The 16,226-nt window shown below is 40.3% G+C and overlaps 1 protein-coding gene and 1 pseudogene across 3 annotated transcripts in view; one reads left to right on the forward strand and one right to left on the reverse strand.

Moving 5' to 3' along the window:
* CTNNA1 (catenin alpha 1) overlaps nucleotides 1-16,226 on the forward strand; it is a 183,873-nt gene that overhangs the window by 11,361 nt on the left and 156,286 nt on the right. The window lies entirely within an intron of this gene.
* Nucleotides 12,389-13,628, reverse strand: LOC123856957 (voltage-dependent anion-selective channel protein 3-like; annotated as a pseudogene).

Here is a 16,226-nt window from a genome sequence, read left to right on the forward strand (position 1 = left end):
TGCTGTAAAGTCTTTTTCTTTCTTTCTTTCTTTTTTTTTTTTTAAAGATTTATTTATTTATTTGAGAGAGCGAGAAAGTACATGAGAGGGGGGAGGGTTAGAGGGAGAAGCAGGCTCCTCGCCGAGCAGCGAGCCCGATGTGGGACTCGATCCAGGGACTCCAGGATCATGACCTGAGCCGAAGGCAGTCGCTCAACCAACTGAGCCACCCAGGCGCCCTCTTTTCTTTTTTTTAAAGACTTCTAGGGCTGGGGCGCCTGGGTGGCTCAGGTCATGATCCCAGGGTCCTGGGTTCGAGCCTCACATCCGGCTCCCTGCTCAGCAGGAAGCCTGCTTCTCCCTCTCCCACTACCCCTGCTTGTGTTCCCTCTCCCTGTGTCTCTCTCTGTCAAATAAATAAATAAAATCTTTAAAAAAAAAAAAGACTTCTAGGGCTTTATAAAAGAAACAAACTGTCATTTGCTTTAAAATTTTGTAATGAATAATTTAGTCTAATTTAATCTTGGTGTTAAGTAACTGGTTTTACTCCTTAGTTGCTAATTTAAAGGCTAGTTCTTTCCTGGATTGCTTAGTTTTGGCTATTGCATTTCACTGTAGCGAGCTGTTGATTTCCCTCATTTTCTTATTCTGAGATTTCATTAGTAAATATTGTCATAAATAAGTGGACCATCCAGTGCATTTTAAAAATGTTTTGCTATTTTTTTTTTTTTAAAGATTTTATTTGACCGAGAGAGCGAGAGAGGGAACACAAGCAGGGGGAGTGGGAGAGGGAGAAGCAGGCTTCCCGCGGAGCAGGGAGCCCGACGTGGGGCTCGATCCCAGGACCCTGGGATCATGACCTGAGCCGAAGGCAGATGCTTAACGACTGAGCCACCAGGAGCCCCTTGCTATGGTTTTCTGCTTAATATTTGACATTATGAATTGAAGATAGGAATTAGAAGCATGTCTGATTATCAGGTTACATAATCCTGTACTGGTTTATTTACCAGGTAGGACTGCAGACTGTTCTTGAAACTGAAAGTGCTGTCATAACTCATGAAATGCATTCATTGTGGCCCATTTCAAGTGACATGTCCTTTTACCCTGTGCAGCTCTGATACAGGCTTTTCTTTCCAAGCAAAGATGCATTGTTACTATTCTCCCATGGTATGTTGAATATTTCATTATGTTAAATATTTCAGTATTAATCTAGACTCTTAATCATGTATTGTGAAAAATGATAGCACAGTGAATAAGGCAGAAGCTGAAAGGTAAGTTACTCGTCTGTTCATGGGGTTTTCTCTTCTTGGGGATCACAGAATTGGCAAAGGTTTCTTACAGTCATCTGTTATCATTTTCTTGCTTCCTTGGACCTGGGGTCATCATGGTCTCAGAAAAGCTGTGGTCTGACTTTGAATTGTATCTTTAGAAACCTGTCATTTTGCAGAGAAGTGGCTAAGTGAAATGTGAGCTTGATCCTTTGGGAGGAGGGGAAAAAAAACAAACAAGGGAATGGAAGATGGCAATACTTGAGAGAAATTTAAGCTTCTTTGGGGTCATTAAGACCAGTGAAAGATGTAATGTTTTCTAGGTGTCTTTATTGAGTCAGGGTCAAAGGCAACCTTTAGTTTACTGTATCTCAGTTACAGTGGAAAGAGTTCAGTTAAATGCAATACACATTTATTAGAAGTCTGCCTTTCAAAGCAGGTGTTGGAGGAGATGTTAAGAATTTATAAGTCACCATTGCTAACCTCAAAATTTTACAAACGAATGGGATTATTAGCCTTAGTAGTCTATCACCGGTAGATAAGAATTAGCAATCTATATCTAGTTTTGCTAATTTATAACAGACATTTTTTTTAAAGGCATTTATTTAGAGAGAATTTGTGTGAGCGTCCAGGGTTGGGGGAGGAGGGGCAGAGGGAGAGGGAGAGAGAATCTCAAACCACACCCCCCACCCCCTGAGTGCAGAGTCCAACATGGGCCTTGATCCCTGAACCCCGAGACCATGACCTGAGTCAAAATCAAGAGTTGGAAGCTTAACCAACTGAGCCACCCAAGCATCTGGAGAGAGACGTTTCTTACTTCTTCCACAAGTGTTAGTGTTGCTAGATGAAACCTGAAACTGTCAAGCCAGTTGTTGATCAGCTGAAAATTATTGTGCTCAAAAAAAGCCATAGTCCCTGTGCTCAAAGGGGAGCTCCCAGTTTCCTTGGAGACAGGTGCACTGACCTAGTGCTGTGTGGTAAGTGCTGTAATGGAGATGCTTGCGAAGTGCTGGAGGGACCCAGGAAAGAGAGAACAGCTCTTTCTGTGGGATTAGAGGACATTTGTGTGAGTCTTGAAGGAAGATGGAAAAGTCAGGAAGGGTGCTCTGGGCAGAGAAAGGGTTTATATAAAGGTCTGGACACATGCATGTGCATTGGAGAAGTTTCACGGAGTGGATGCAGGTGATGAGTCTGTCAGGCTAGTGCCAGTTAAGTTTGTTTACAGGAGTTTGGGCTTCATCCTGTTTTTGGTGGCGAAGCAGTCCCTCTTTTCAGGGGGGAGTAGACTCTATGATAAGTGAGGCTGTCTGGATAATGATTGGAAATGAGAAGACTCCTAAATATTTCAAACCAGGACCCAGGCCAGAGCCTGTGACAAGAAGGGTTAGTAGAGTGAGATATTTACGGAGTTACAGAGGAGGGAGAGGGAAGAAGATGAAACGGGCCTAGAGTCTCCTTCTAGGGCAGTTGGTTTGGTGGAACTTTGGTCAGCAGAAATGGGGAAAGCCAAAGGGGGAATAGATTGGGAGGAAAATGCTTGCCTTGCTGCCTGTGGAGTTTGAGGAACTTAGCTCTTCAGTTGTTTGTGGGGAGAAGTCCTTTGGATTGGGGAAATGCTGCTCTGGCCACTTCTGGCCTTCACTATGGTAGGAAGAGGTGGGGTTTGCGTCTTTGTTTTTCCTGGTTGGGTGAATGGGTGGGTGGGGTTCTGGGATTTCTCAGGTAGTATTATAAACACTAAGAATAGAATGGGCCCAAAGTATTTTTTTCCTAAGATTTTACTTATTTGACAGAGAGAGACGCAGCGAGAGAGGGAACACAAGAAGGGGAAATGGGAGAGGGAGAAGCAGGTTTCCCAAGGAGCAGGGAGCCCGATGTAGGGCTCAATCCCAGATCATGACCTGAGCCGAAGGCAGATGCTTAACGACTGAGCCACCCAGGCGCCCCAAGGCCCAAAGTATTTTTAAGTTAGGAAAGATAAAAGACCAAACCTGTGATTCTTCTTAATTTCTTTGCTCATCTTTAAACCTAATTTTTGCCATTTTATTTATTTATTTATTTATTTTTTGCTATTTAAATATTTATCTTCTGTTTTTCACTCATGCTTGTTTTTGGAAGGCTATGACGTTCTTTGGTGCTGTTGTCCCCTCCTATAACCTGAAACAGTTGCCTTCCCCTCCCCCTTGTACAGCAGATCCTCAGTGAGGACTCCCTCGCCTTTTGGGGACTCCCTCCTAGGTGTTCCTCTTGTGCACTGATGTTCTGTAACTATTTTCTGTTGTAATGATTTTCTTGTCTAGACTGAGTATTCCCCCAACTTTTTTTTCTTTGAAGATCTTCAAATGTACAGAAAAGTAGAAAGAGTAATAGAGTAAGCACTTGATTAGTCAATTCGCTTGGATTCCACCAATTGTTAACATTTTTCATATTTGCTCATTTACTCTATATAAACTTTTTTTTTTTGAGGCATTTGAAAGTAAACTACAGATACCAGGGTACTTCAGCATGTAACTCCTAAGAATAAGGACATTGCCTTTACCTAACTACAATATCACACAAGACATTTTACATTGATAAAGTAACATAATTCCTTTTAAAGAGTGGTCTAAGAGCCATGTTAGTTCTCTCTGGGAACTTGGGAGAAATGCCAACTCTGATGTCCTACCCTAGACCTGATGTGGGAAACAAAAGCAAGAGAAAAATTAAATTTCCTTACTACTTACAGTCCATTAACAAGTCCTTCAAACAGGCAGAGTGACATTCCTCTAGGAACCCAGCTGCCTCGATGTTAATACTTTGCTAAGGGCAAAAGGCACTCTTACGCTGACACCCAGGATCCTGTGAGTCTACTTTAACATATAAAAAGTTCCTTAGAGACTTAAACTATCCCTAACCCCCTCCCAACTTGGAAGTATATAATCAGCCAATCCTCACAATCCCAGTGCAGCTTTTTGTCCATGGGTCCTGTCCCCCGTGCCCTTTTTTTTTTTTTTTAAGATTTTATTTATTCATTTGAGACACAGAGATAGAGAGCATGAGCAGTGGGAGAGGCAGAGGGAGAGGAAGAAGCAGACTCCCCGCCAAGTCAGGAGCCCAATGTGGGGCTTGACCCCAGAACCCCGGGATCATGACCTGAGCCGAAGGCAGACGCTTAACCATCTGAGCCACCCAGGCGCCCCCCCCCCCGCCCCCGCCGTGCTTTAATAAAACCACCTTTTTGCACTGAAGAGGTCTCAAGAATTATTTTTTGGCCTTCGGCTTTGAACCCCATCTTTCCTACATCAGACCTAACTGAGTCAGAATTTGCCTTTTAACAGGATTTCCAGAAATACTGATCTTACGGTATAGTGCTTATTCATATTAAATTTGATCAGTTGTCCCAATGATTTTTTTTAATCCAGGAAAAGGGGCACCTGGGTGGCTCAGTCAGTTAAGTGCCTGCCTTAGGCTCAGGTCATGATTCCAGGGTCCTGGGTCCTGAGCCCCATGTTCGCTTCCCTGCCCAGCGGGGAGTCTGCTTCTCCCTCTCCCTCTGCCCCTCCCCTTGGTTGTGTGCACGCACGCTCCCCCCCCAATAAATAAAATCTTAAAAAAAATGCAGGAATCAATAAAAGATCACATACTGTGTCATATCTCTTTAGAGTTTTTATTTCTGTTCACTCCCCCCCCCCCCATGACACAGTTGGGAAGAATTTAGGCCAATTTTGTAGATGCTCTATAGTTTGGATTGGTCTGATTGTTTCCATTTTTGGCAGTACTCTGCATGTGATGATGTTCCTTTCTGAGGGCATTGCAGCAGTTGTCACATTGTTCTACTGGTGGTGATGCCAAATTTAAACACTTGATTAGGTGGCATCTGCCACATTTCTCCCTTGTAAGGCACCTGTTTCCTTTTGTACTGTTGGGGTAGAAGAATTTCCTCTACCCTTCAAGGTCCCTCTAGCTGGACTAAGAATCGAATTGACATGAGACAAATTAATAGGAGAAAAATCAAATTTAATATTGTACTTAAGGGGAATCTACACAGACATGGAAATTCTAAAGATAGGCAACGTAATGCTAATATGAGTTAAGGACCAGGGGAGGGATCTGAGGATACAAAGGGGAGAAAGACCATTAGCAGGAAGGTAAAAGGAAGTATTTGGAAAACAAAGGTTTTTTTAATTAAGTAGATAAGTTTCTCAGGTAAAGAGGAATCTGTTAACAGCTCTCTTCCTAGAGGAGGCAGTTAAGGGGGAGGCAAAGAGCTTTTCCTAAATCTGCTGGGTTTTGATTGCTTTTCACTCAATGTTCATGCCAAAGTGGCCTATCTTGGGGAGACTTACCCCTGGCCCTCACAGTACTTAATTGCTGTGATGATCTGATAGGGATTTCAAATTAGTCTTTGTGTCCCTTACACTTAGCAGGATCCCAAGATATGGTAATTGGTCAGTCAGTGAGTGACAGAATGGGTAATCAAAAGTATATACTATAGTACAAGTTTTAGAGGCAGTCAGTCTGGTTAATTTCCTAATCTCAATCCAAGTTCAGGCATCTTTTCTCTTGGCTCTCCAAGAAAAATACAGTTCTCTTCTTGTGGGCTTTTCCCTGCCTTTTAGTCCCATTGTTCTAAAACAAAAACCTCTTTTCGCTTTGTCTCTGTTTTCTCTGGTGCCTACAGTCCAGATGCTGGTTTCATCTTATTTGCTTTTTTGACCAGAGTCTTCCAGTTTCTTAGGAAAACAGGGACTTCTTAGGAAAACAGGGACCCCGATTGGATTCGAAGCTTGATTCAGGACCTTGGGGATCTTTACCTGAGCTGAAGGTAGACAATCGATTGAACCACCCAGGCTCCCTAGTCTCATTTTCTAATTTATGCCATTACTATAGTGTTGTTTCAGGAAGGCAGATTTTTCTAGTTTTGTTCCATGCTGTCTGGAATAATACCTATATGGAGAAGGCACTCAAATATTTGCTGTTGGAGTGGCTAAATGGTTGACTGAATATTTTTTTTTTTTCTGTCCTTTGCTTAGTGCTTTTGGTAATCATTGCGTCTCCTATTGCTTGTGGCGTGACAGTTTTCATTCAGCTGTTCTGTGTTTTCTCATTGTCTCTGCTGCCCTCAAAACAAGAAGAGGAACAAAATAAGTGATTAACTGTTTTATTATAATTAAAAATAATTGTAGAGGCACCTGTGTGGCTCAGTCCTTAAGAGTCTGCCTTCGGCTCAGGTCATGATCCCTGCTGAGCGGGGAGCCCGCTTCTCCCTCTCCCTCTGCATGCTGTTCCCCTACTTATGCTCTCTCTCTGTCAAATAAACTAAAAAAAAAGTGAGATAAAAATAATGGTAATTTTTATAAAATAATAATGATCATCATAATGATCTTTAAAAAATAATAAAGATCTAGCCAAGTGTCCTTTTTCTCATAGATTTGTATACCTAAAAGGAGAGTGACAACTACGTGTGCCATGTAGGTGTCTGATATAAAACGTATTTGGGTATGATTAATTGATCACATAGAGATCATGGTTTATGAAATCCAGTTACTTTGCAGTAGATGGGAAACTTTTTTTTTTTTTTAAAGATTTTATTTATTTATTTGACAGAGAGAGACACAGCGAGAGAGGGAACACAAGCAGGGGGAGTGGGAGAGGGAGAAGCAGGCTCCCCGCAGAGCAGGGAGCCCGATGCGGGACTCGATCCCAGGACCCTGGGATCATGACCTGAGCCAAAGGCAGTCGCTTAACCAACTGAGCCACCCAGGCGCCCTAGATGGGAAACTTTTTACTCTGACTTTGGCTCTCTGTTTTGACTAAGGTTAAGCTCTCCACCCCCCTTTTTTTGATGATGATATTGTACTTGTATTTAGAAAGAGACTGTATTTTGGTGAAAAAAAGCAAGTTTTCTTTTTGTTTACATGAATCATCTGTGTTTTTATACCTCTTATTTTCTTACCCCTCCTTCCTCCCTCTGCCTCTGTCCTCAACCTGTTTACATTTTTGCAGAAAGTGGCAGGCTTGGTGGGAGGGAATTTAGTAAAATAGGCATGTGTCAGAGTGAGTCTTAATTATGAGGGTTACCTTTTTTTTTTTGACAGCTAGATTTGAGAGTTGAGATTCCAACAGCTGTGTTAACTCTGCTTAATGCAGATGAAGCCTGGCATCCTTGATACTGCATGGAGTAATCCACAGTCCTGTATCTTGTGCAGTGTGACAGTTAACCGTTACTGTGGGTACTTTTAATTTTAAAGTTTCCTGATTTGCATTTAAATGAACCATCTTAACATTGCATTAACTTAACCTTGCTGTTAAAAAAAAATGGCATCAAGTAGCAAGGTAAGGATATTCTGAAGCTTTGGAGCAGACAGGTTTTAAGAATGATGTGGCTATTCTTGTAAATGAACATTTAATGTCTTTAGAGAAGGTATGCAAGCTCTCTGCATGAATGAGGCAGTTTGCCAACAATCAACCTCCTTGGTTCTGATAGAACTATGCTTTTATTTTCTGCTTGTTGCGTCTCCATTTCTATCATAAAGATTGCTAGTCAAACGCCTACATCTCTGCCCCTTTCTGAATTTATAGCAAACTTTTGTATAATAGCCAGGATTGCTATTTATAAATAAGGTAATGAAGACTGAATAACTGCAGTTTAACTTTCTATTTAGTCCCACTAGGCATGATCCCTTCTGGAAAAACCTAAGGTTTCTGTAATTCATTAAGATTGGCTAGCTCTAGTAGGTTTTGTAATACATCTTGTGAAGGAGTGCTCTGTAAGTTAATTGGAAAACTAGAAACTGCCAAGAGTTTAAAAGTTATTTGTTTAGCTACTCTAAACAATACCATTAATTGTAGAGAAGCACAAGATATAACTAAGATTAAGGCAGGGGCTTTGTCTTGGTAGGCTTGTAAATATTTTAAAATCAGTTTGCATAAATTCAGTTTGACTAATACTGTGTCTGCTCTGCATAAAGCTGCTTGCCAGCAACTTAAGGGATATAAAGAAGCATAAGCATAGTTACTATCCTTGAACTTAAAATATAACTAGGAAGACCACAGGCTAAACCTGGGAGAAATTGCATTTAATAAATTAATTCAAAAGCTACTGAGAGATAACATAAATGACAGGAATACTAGAATTTTAGTCCTGGAAGGACTTGGAGCCTAGAATTCAATACCTTTCATTTTATAGATGAGAAAACTGAGAATCCAGAGAGGTAACATGACTTGCCCAAGGTCAGAGAGTAAGTTAGTGACAAAGCTGGTACCAGAAGGCATGTTCTTTCCAGAGAACATATTCTCATTAGATTTTAAATGCTCTACTTCTACTTTCTGAAATCCTTCTTGGGTTGGTGTCACCAAAAGCATAAACTGGCTCTGTGGTATAGTTTAATAATGTTCGGCATCACTCTTGGCAGGGCCTTTGATTAAAGGTGCTGCACAAGTCAGTCTGCTTCCATCATGGTTATTGAAAGACTTGAAAACAGACTGAATGGTTTCTCAATTTTCAAGTGTCAGTATATTTCACGTTTTTCAATGTGAGTGAGTGATTGAGTCCTTTGAGCAGCAGCTGGAGTCTGGTGAATTTTTATGGGGACATTGGAGACCTCCTCAGAGATACTACTTAACAGGATGTAAGAGTTCTGGAATATAGAACTGGAAGGGGCTTTAGGGGAGAACTTATTCATTGGTTGCGAAGTCTTGACCAACAGGGCAAACAGTACTCAGACGTTTTTGTTTGCCCTACGCAGTGGTAAAATATTTTGGAATGAGTTGCTAATACTAAAGTTGTGAGGCTTCACATAAAAATCTGCGTCTCTGGGTCTCTTGAAAAAAATCTTATGATCTGCCACCCCTACATCTGCATGATAAGAGTGCCTACCTGGAGCTAATGGACAGCTGGGCGCATGCTTTCCCCATTTACCTGTCCTGGTCTCTCCTGATGATCTCCCTAAGAGGTCAGGTGTCATTTGCAACTCATTATTGTTCTTACACTTTGCCTTTTTTTTTTCAAGTTAAGAAAGTGGAATTATTTCGGACCCCAAAGTATCAAAATAAAAACAAAAGACCAAATAGGGGTTTTTTTTGAGAATGTTTTTATTATCAGCAAGTGTACAAATCTTCAGGGTACTCTTGTTCTTTAAGCCAAAAAGCTAGTTTTTCTTCCAAGTTTCAGAGAAACTTTTTTTTTTTTCCTTTCTTTTTCTGACTTGGTGTGCCGGATCTTCACAGGCTTACCTTGCACAACTTCCTTTCCCCTCCTTCCCTGTGGTATCTAAAACAGCCTTCCAGCTCATGGCTTCCTGCTGTCCTGAGACTCTTGTTTCTCAGCTCAGGACTCTCATCTTGGTCCCCACTTTTGCTCATGAAGGAAAAGTGGGCCTGAGTTGTGGATTCTAAAGCATTAGGAAAAGGGGCTCCTGGGTGGCTCAGTCAGTTAAGCATCTGACTTTGGATTTTGACTTAGGTCATGATCTTAGGATCATGAGATCACATCCTGCGTCAGGTTCTGAGCTCAGCCCAGAGTCTGCTTGTCCTTCTCCCTGTTTTGCTCTCTCTCTTTCACTCTCTGTTTGTGCTCTCTCTTTCACTCTCCAATAAATAAAATCTTAAAAAAAAAAAAAGTATTAGGAATGCATTTGTGCCGTTTGGACCTTGATTTGCTGGTTTTCAAAAGTTAACAAGTCCTCAGGCCTAGTCCCTTTCCCTAGGGCTAACTCTCCTTCCCTGGGCTCCTTTTCAAGAAAACTTCTTATTTCAAGAAAAAATGGAAGAGTTTATTTCTTTGGGAAAGTGAATTGTTACTTTGTTTTTTTTGTGATTATTGTACTTGTTTAATAATTAAAACACAAATGTGACCACATGTCTACTTGGAACCAGCTTCACTTATCTCTTGGCACCTTCCTCTACTACCCTTGAAAGGTTTTGTGTTTTATTTGTATTGATGCAGTGGCTATGAAATGTTAGGATACAGGAATGCAGGGTCCATGGGGCAAATCATTCCTTCTGAAATGTCGTATCTGTGACATTTGATGACATTTGCTTTAGCTGTTGTCAGCCCTTTAGCAGTCTAGAGCACTCCATCTCCTAAGGTTTACTGGGCTGATCAGTTTCGTGGACAAATAACCTTTAAAAATCAAAGTGTAGGCCTGACATAATGTAAGTGTAGAGAGCAAATTTGCCCACTTGCAATGAAGCAAATTTCTTGGAAACTGGCATTTTTTGTTACCAGATTAAGCAAATCCAGATTTCTTTTGGCATCCCAGTGGTTCTAGGATGTTTTGATGCTTAGATAAATCTGTGGAATGTTAGATGATGCCTTCACTAACGTTTTCAAAAATGTCTAAAGGACCTATTTGTGCCTCAAGAATGCATTTATGGGAGAAGACACAGACATTTTTATATTAAAGTTGTTAAGAGTGGGCTAGTTATAGGCATGTGCATTTCTACCTTGTCCTAGTTGTCATTTTAATGTATAAAATTTAAGTGTTGATGTTGCTTTCTGTAGAGTCTAGAACTGTGCTGTCTGATAAGGTAGTCAGTAGTGACTGTTCAACATTAATTAAAATGAAATAAAATTAAATCAATCCCTCAGCCATACTAGCCACATTTCAAGACATCCTTCTCCCTCTTCTATCTCCCTCCTCATTTCTCTCCCTCTCCTCTTACCTTTTTCCCCTTCGCTTCCCTCTCTACTCCTGCTCCCTTCTCCATTCTCCTTCTACCCCTCACTCTCTTTCCATCTCATCTACCTTCATTTCCCTTTCTTCCTGTGTCTCTTCTTCCTCCTTCCTGCCCCTTTCTTTATTCTTCCTACTCTCCCATCCACTTTCTATTCCTCTCTGTATATGGAACATACTTAATGCGTTATGTTTTTTTGAACTATATGAGAGTAAGTTGCAGACATCATGTCCATTACATGCAACAAGGACATAACTACGGTATAACGATGAAAATATGCAAATTTGATACAACACTATTACCTAATTTAATTTAGAACGTACTTAGATTTTATAATTTGTCTCAGTTTTTTTGTTTTGTTTTTTTCCTTCAAGTACAGTTTCATTCCAGGATTACTGCATTTAGGTGTCATGTCTCTTTAGCCTCCTTTAGTCTGGAAGAATTTCTCAGTCTATCTTTGTTTTTCCAACCTTCACATCTTTGAGACTATAGCCAATTATTTTGTAGACTATGCCTCACTTTGAGTTTGAGGTTGCCTTATGACAAGATTGAGGCTATGTAGTTTTTTTTTTTTTAAAGATTTTATTTATTTATTTATTTGAGAGAGAGAGAGAGAGAGAGCACATGAGAGGGGGGAGGGTCAGAGGGAGAAGCAGGCTCCCCGCCAAGCAGGGAGCCCGATGTGGGACTCGATCCCGGGACTCCAGGATCATGACCTGAGCCGAAGGCAGTCGCTTAACCAACTGAGCCACCCAGGCACCCAAGGCTATATAGTTTTGGTAGGAAATACCAAAGTGTTGTTATGTCCTTCTCAGTGCATCATATCAGGAGGTATATGATGTCAGTTTGTCCTATTATAGGGGATGTCGATTTTGATCACTTGGTTAAGGTGGTGTCTACCAGGTTTTTCCACTTTAAAGTTACTATATCCACCCCCCCCATCAGTAAATAATCTGTTGGGAATTACCATGAGAGTATGTAAATAATCAGTTTCTTTGTAAACTTTCAACCACTTGGTTTAGCATTCAGGATGCTAATCCTCATTCAAGATGATTTCTTGACTGAATCGGTTATTATTATGATGGTTTCTAAATGGTGATTTTTCACCTTGGTGGCTCAGTCGTTAAGCGTCTGCCTTCGGCTCAGGTCATGATCTCAGGGTCCTGGGATCGAGCCCCGCATCGGGCTCCCTGCTTGGTGGGAAACCTGCTTCTCTCTCTCCCACTCCCCCTGCTCTTGTTCCCTATCTCGCTGTGTCTCTGTCAAAAAAAAAAAAAAATGGTGATTTTTCTAAACCCATTATTCCTCTACATTTATTAGTTTCCTATTGTATGGAAGAACTTCTCCTTTATTCTTACTAGCCTGGGTTCTCATTTTATTGAGTGGATCATAATCTGTTTAATTTAGTTTTCAGGAAAGCCCTCTGAAGGTAATGATTGTGTTTTTTTTTTTTTTTTAAATGTTCCAAATGTGATGGGTTTATTTTACTCTGATGCAAAACCAAAGATTACACTACAGCACAGAGACCAATATATTAAAAGGTCATGAAAAAGTGGTGTGGGACATGCGGAACGTGATGTACAAACTGGAGGATCGGGTCATTTCCTTTGTAACACGACACTACATTGTTGCTGAGGAACACATTTAAAATAACACTGCAGAACTCATCTGAAATGTGGCACAAACATGACAACTTCCAGGCATGCATTCAAGTACTCCCTTAGGATGGACTTGCAATCTCTAGATTTCAGTGTGGGGAGGATTACAATCCTTTGGAAGAATAAAAAGTTCACACTTTTGAAATTTCACGGAATTTTAAGGCCAAAACATAGTGGGTTCTCTTCACCTCCAGGGACAAATCAGATGCTTTACTCAAAACCACATTAAGCTTCTAGTTCAAATCCCAACCCAAACTTGTGACCTCCTCCATTGAAGTTCTTCCCATCGATTAAAGCTGATAGGGTCAGTGTGACACCAGGTCAAAGCATCTGAGTATAACCCAGTCCAATCAGGCTGGCATCATTTACTTTAGCAGATAGAGAAGTTCTACAATCCAGCTTGTATTTAGCAGCAATGCCAAAACAGGTATTGTTCCTGCCAGCCGTCCAAGCAAGGTTTATTGACATTTCAGTCTTCTCGTTAACCTTCTGGTAGATAGACCCTCCAAATTCAGTGCCATCATTCACATGAGTGTGCAGCTGGAAATCTGCAGCCTTATAACCCAGGGTGAAATTATTCTGTGACAGTTTGGATTTGGCTGTGTCAAAACTCATCTGATAGCCAGCAAGCCAACCCTCAAAGGCTAACACAACCCAGCCATAGATGGTTGGTCCAGAAAAATCTCTATCAACATTACCGCCAAGACTGAAACAATTCTGTTTATAAGAGGCCTTCAGTTTTCCACTCTTCTTTCCTGTGTTCGGTACAAATATGGTATCAGGAGTCAGTTTCAACCCGTCAGCCAACTTAACTCTCCAAAGAGATTTCTGTTCTGAGAGTACATTTCTGGGTGAAGGTAAGTCCATAGTTACAGACCTTATATTTGGTCTCTACGTTGCCTGACGCTTTCCCTGTATCAGTGTAAGCATGACCAGAAGTAGAAAATTCTACTCCACTACAGGACTTGGTTCTTAGATCTATTTTAACCATGCCAAATCCATATCCTTTATTGAAGACATCCTTGGTGGCCTTTCCTAGGTCACGGTAAGTCGGTGTGTTACACATCTCTCCAACCAGAGGGCCTGTCTCTGCTCCGCCAGGGCAACGCTGAAGGTCTTGATTGTCTTATTTTTTAAATGAGTAAGGAAGTTCTTATTTTTTAAATGAGTAAGGAAGTTCAAAGTGGTTAAATGATGACCAACATACCTTTTGATTGTATTGTCCTCCTTACATAAAGATGTAAAGATTATAAAATGAAGATTCTGCTTTTTTAATTAACAAAAGTAACTTTTTCTAAATGCCAGTGTGATTTTTATAATATCAAAAAATACAGTTAAGCAAAAAGAATGTTAAAACTACCCATAATCCCCACTTTAGAAATAACACTTGTTGGGCGCCTGGGTGGCTCAGTTGGTTAAGTGACTGCCTTCGGCTCAGGTCATGATCCTGGAGTCCCTGGATCGAGTCCCGCATCGGGCTCCCTGCTCGGCAGGGGGTCTGCTTCTCCCTCTGACCCTCCCCCCTCTCATGTGCTCTCACTCATTCTCTCTCTCTCAAATAAATAAATAAAATCTTTAAAAAAAAAAATAACACTTGTTAATATTTTGGTTTATACATCTATATATCTTTATTCCTCCCTGCAGTCATACTTTATATTGTTTTGAAATCTCTTTATCGTCTTCAATGGTATATTTTGAACATTTTCTCATAAACTTCTATAACATCTCCCTATTTTATTAGATGAGACATTTCAGGTATACAAAGAAGCTAAAAGGATAAATCTGAGAACACCCATCCAGGTGTTCTCTACCTAGATTGAATAGTTACGAATATTTTTCGTAATTCCTTGATCTGTATATGTATATATTTTCTTTTGCTAAACTGTTTGAAATTTGCAGACATCTTTATATTTCACCCCTAAATATTTCAGCATTCATCTCCTAGAAATTGTCATTTTTCTGCATAGTCACAATTTCGTTATCACACCTATGAAATTGAGCAGTAATTCTGTAATAACATTTAATATTTAGTAAGTATTAAACACCGGTTTCCTTACAAATGTCTTATTAACTTGTCTCAAACTGTTGTCTGAACAGGGTACATGTATTGCATGAGATTTCTTACGTCTCTTCAGTCTTTCAGTCTAGAATAGTCTTCTCACCCTCTCCCCCCGAGTACTGACTTTTCTGAAGAATTGAGGTTGTGTTATCTTATAAGGTACCCTACATTCTGGTTTTGTTTGTTTTCCCGTGGTGTTGCTTACCATGCTTCTGTATCCCCTATAAGCTTGACATTGAGTCTAGGCCAGATTTTTTTTAACCTGCAGTGAATTTGGATTGGAAAAATTTTGTCTTTGTTTTCACTATTAACAGGAATTTAGCATTTCTATTATTAGTGTAGATAACAAACTACAGTTTTCAGTTGAACCTGTAACTTTGTCACCAGTAGGAATCTCAGTGCTTTTCATATCTGCAATAATTACATTACCTTGAAAAATGTGCATGTTCATTGTTACTTTGAAGTAGTCAGACTTCTTGCTAAGTCTTATTTAATATTAATAAAGAAGCACATATATTACTGTATCATCCATTTGTTTGTAAAGTATCTTGATAACTAAATTTCAGTATATGTTTCCTTTGTAATCCTTTGGATTGTGTTTTATGCATTTGAAAAACATTGTGTTTTGTTTTTTTTTTTTTAAAGATTTTATTTATTTATTTGAGACAGAGAGAATGAGAGACAGAGAGCATGAGAGGGAGGAGGGTCAGGGGAGAAGCAGACCCCCCGCTGAGCAGGGAGCCCCATGCGGGACTCGATCCAGGGACTCCAGGATCATGGCCTGAGCCGAAGGCAGTCGCTTAACCAACTGAGCCACCCAGGCGCCCCCTTGAAAAACATTGTAAGAAAGGGTCTTATAGCTGCCCTATTCAGTACAGAAGCTGACAGGTGGCTCTTGAACAGGTGAAATGTGGCTTCTTTGACTAAGTGTGCCCTGAGTGTAAAGCAAATCCCGCATTTGGACACTTAATACTTATGTAAAATATCTCGGGGCGCCTGGGTGGCTCAGTTGGTTGAGCGACTGCCTTTGGCTCAGGTCATGATCCTGGAGTCCCGGATCGAGTCTCCCTTCGGGCTTCCTGCTCGGCGGGGAGTCTGCTTCTCCCTCTGACCCTCCTCCCTCTCATGCTCTCTGTCTCTCATTCTGTCTCTCTCAAATAAATAAATAAAATCTTTAAAAAAAAATACTTATGTAAAATATCTCTAATAATTTAAAAAATGTGTTTATATGCTAAAATTTTTTGGATACATTGTGTACGGTCATCCATTTCTTTTTAATGTTGCTACTAAAAAATTGAAAATTACATAGGTGGCTTACACTGTATTTCTGTTGGACAGACATTGGTGTTCAGACTTTACTAGACTGCCAAAAGGATCCATGGCATTGAAAAAGGTTTTGAATCCCTACATAGAGGCTTCAATAGACTCTAGTTAAGCATTTATTTTTGCTGTTGCTCAGCTACTCATTTTATAGTAACACTGAGGCTCTTGAAAAACTTTTTTTTTTTTCTTGAAAAACTTTTAAAGCTTTTTTTCATCAAGAGTACTTAATAGGTAATACATTTCTTTATATTGGGAGGCATATAATACCAGGTCTGTCATTAA

The sequence above is a fragment of the Mirounga angustirostris genome, unplaced genomic scaffold (assembly GCF_029215605.1).
Source record: "Mirounga angustirostris isolate CCGP_5_RB_7025 unplaced genomic scaffold, mMirAng1.0.hap1 SCAF_7, whole genome shotgun sequence".
Classification (NCBI taxonomy): Eukaryota; Metazoa; Chordata; class Mammalia; order Carnivora; family Phocidae; genus Mirounga; species Mirounga angustirostris.